Here is a 3,951-nt window from a genome sequence, read left to right on the forward strand (position 1 = left end):
GCTAGGATCTCCAGCACAAAACCTTGGGAGGTGATAACCATCACCTGCCATGTTAATTTGTATTAATTTAAAGATGAGTTACGGATGAAATGATGAATGTACAGGTACAATTGTTGTAGTAAGTCTATATGTGTGTAATGTGTGTAAAATACATGTGTATTTATACTCTAGTCCAAGTAACAATATGTCTGATATTCACATGATCCTCTTGAATAAAAATGAAAGCGTTGGTTTGACTTAGTATTCCCGGGTTTTTTGTCTGGTTGAAGTATTTCTTCGTTGAGAATGAGTCTTATATTGACTAATTATGTACATGTGAGAAAAATACCAGAAATATATCCTTTAGAAGTATTAGGAAATTATAATATTACTTGTCAAGATCCTGAGATAGGTTTAGGATCCTAAAAGATCTTGAAGATCCAGGATCCTTAATAGGGTTGATGATCTTGGCCCTAACAATGATTACTTTGCATTATGAATAATTTTTCGAAACCCTTTGGGAAAAAAAAAGCAAATATAATTGTTACTATTTTAATCTACTACCTAGAATACTTGATCAGGAAGTAAAGTATACTTATTGTAAGTTTCCTCTACATAGGGATAAGCTTGAAGTAGGTTGCCTCATCTTACATATTGTAATTCTTCTTCCTTGCAAGAAAATGATCAATTGAAGCTATAGTATGAGAAAGAGGTTTCTTGGAATATGGCTTCTACAGTACCGTAGAGGTGGTTTATGAAATACATAGTCATAATTAGTTAATTACTCTTTTTATGGCGGTAAGACGTTTCACTAGGAGATTTGGGACATAAAATGTCTAAAATGCCCCTCATGGGAGGGCACGTGAAGAGCATTAGCGGAGCCATCTAATCGGTAACGGAGGGAGGAATTAGAGGGAAGAACTGAATGTGTTATTCAAACCTACAATAGGGACATTTTTTGAAAAATCCAAAAGATTACAACTTAAACGCAAAATCATGCCAACCACATGGATCATATTTGTAATTTAGTATAACCCGATACTTTGGTTATCATTTATGACTCCAACTACTGTTTGTTACAAATATTTATGGAGATTATTAATCAGCTGTCAATAATATTATTGAAATATTATTAAATCAGCTGTTAATAGTGATAATTGGTTATTACTTATGATCCCAGCTATTATTTGTTATTATTTAACGGTATTCATAAAAACAGAAACATTATTGGACTTTATAATATTATTGAAATATTAATGACAGAAATATTACTGGACTTTATACTATTATAAAAATATGAATGAGTTTTATAAAATATTTATGTTTCTAAAATTTATAATTTAAAATAAACACTTTTGAAACGGTAGTAATTTGTTATTATAATACAATTAATAATAATAATGATAAAATTACACTTGCACTTCTAACGAATATATTTGTTTGACACATCTTTTTGTTTGATTAAAATAAAATTAGATATAAATATATTAGATTTAATGTTAACAAAAATAAAAAAGTAAATTAAGTTAAATATATTTATATTATTGTGAATAATAATAATAATAATAATAATAGGTTTGAAAGTTAAATAATAATAAAATAATGATAATAATAAGAATAAAATAAAAAAAAAAACATTAATAATTGTATTTCACATCTATCGTGGCCCTCTAGATGATGTTGGGGTTAGCCGAAGGAAGTGGTATCATAAAAATTACAATCCATTCACTGCCAAATCGACGATATGTCAGCGACTACCACAAAAATGTGGTTTCATGCCACATACAAGGAGTGGTGTCACACTCCTTTAATTAATTTTATTTTTAAATAAATAATTTTTTTAGTTTTAATTAAAAAAACAAAAGATTTCATTAATTAAAATATAAATCATTACATTACTTAAAAAAACATGACATTAAAAAAAACCTAGAAAATTAAAAAATAAAAAACTAAAAAGCTTAATCCTACAACTTAAAAAAAAAAACAACAAAAAAAAAAAAAAAACAAACAAACAAACAAACAAACACACACACATCAAATGATTAAAAACTTGGAAAACAACTAGAAATTAACCATGATCAGTGTAACGTTTTTCACGTCTTCCTTCATCGCCAAAACAACTTGAAGCGCATCCTCTGTCATATTCGACGTGTCCTTCGCTAGCACTTTCAGGTTGTTGAGATCGAAACCAAAACGGGCATCCAATGAAGTGTGTTCGGATTCGGAAGTTCTTACCATTTTGATCCACTATTGATGTGTTCGTCGCTTGTTTTTAAATTTTGCCATTTTTGTGACACTTGAACGGGCTCATCCTCATTGAGGTCAAAACCAACACGGACATCCGATGAAGTGTGTTCGGATTCAGAAGTTCTTGACCGTTTTGATCCACTATTGATGTGCTCATCACTTGTTTTTAGATTTTTTCCATTTTTTTGTTGCCTTTGTGTAGATTCCAAACTTTAAAAAACTTGAAAGTCTTCTTTTGCTCTTTTTGGTAAATATTAAAAGTCTTCTCCAAAATCACATCGTCACTTTCGTCGCTTTTCCATTGTCGTTTCGTTTTTTATACAAATCGTTAAACAACATGGCGTCTTTGTTCATCTTTCCCCATTTTGAGTAGACTTGATGTTTAGAATGATATGGTTGTAGGTCCATTCCTTTGTGGAACCTAGCTCTAACGCGCATCCAAAAACGATCATGTTTTTGTCCCTTCCCGTCTTCGCGTCCTATGAAACGTCAATCTATGATCGTGCAAATACTAACACTTCCTGACCTTCCCACATTTTAGATTTTGCCTAATCTTTTCTTTTATTTCCTGATTGAGAGGGTTGAGTTTGTGGAACAAATTCTGGTTCGGATTCGGAAATGGGTGTTTATGGTTGTGATTGTGTTTGTGGAACAAACTCTAGTTAAGAATTAAAATCAAAAGGATCAAATATGACTCAAATTATGGTTGTGTTTGTGGAAATGGTTGTGTAGGGCATTGTAGTTGTTGGATATGTTGCGGAAAATAAGGAAACATACCCCCGTAGTGGTAGAAAGGAGGCGAATAAACCGGTTGATCGAGTAAAGGTATTGGAGTTGTGGTTTTTCTAATGGATGTTTTTTGGTTGGTGAGATTTTTGGAGGATGACATTTTTGTGGGTTTTTAAATAAAGAAGATGGTAAAAAAAATAAAGTATTTGTGAGTGATTTTGGTTAATATGATAAGGTATTTATAGTGTTAGTATTTTTTTTTTTTTTTTTGAATTTTGACCGTTTACAAATGGTAGGAATATTGACTAATCAAAGAAATCCGAGAAACGCTCCCTCCGAAAGTCGTAGTGCGGCCTCAGTTGCACCTGTACCGCACCCAGGGGGTGGTGTTTGTGCTTACGTGTCAAAAGGATTGCGGCCCCAGCCCCAGCCACTCTGCCTGGTCTTATACGCTTATACTTAAGAGTTAAGAGTGAGAGGATGTTAAGATCATTTAAAAACAGATAAAAATACATAGATAGTTATTTAACACTTTAAAATTAAACATTACCATTTCAAAGGCATATCCACAAAAATATCTGAAACATCTATATCATACTATATTATAAAGGAAACATTTTTTCTTTCACTATATTCATTTGAAACTCCCATGCATTTTTCCTTTTACCAAACTCCCATGACGTTTCAGTTTCTTTATAATAATGACTATAAGTTGGTTAATAAAATTAAATAAATATCAAACATAAAGTGTAATCTTATATAAACTAAATTTTAAAATTAAAAGAATATCTTTACTTCTAGTTATAAAGTTATGTTTTTTTTTAAACTTTTTACATATTATACTTAATTTATTAGTTTTAATATATTGTTGGATGTAAACCATTATCATTTTAAAGCTACAACTTTTGAACAATTTGTATAAAATATTTAAATTATAAACTTAAATATAACATTATAGGACAAATTTAAATATAAATTTTAGTTTAACCTAAATAA

The sequence above is a fragment of the Lactuca sativa genome, chromosome 2 (assembly GCF_002870075.4).
Source record: "Lactuca sativa cultivar Salinas chromosome 2, Lsat_Salinas_v11, whole genome shotgun sequence".
NCBI lineage: Eukaryota > Viridiplantae > Streptophyta > Magnoliopsida > Asterales > Asteraceae > Lactuca > Lactuca sativa.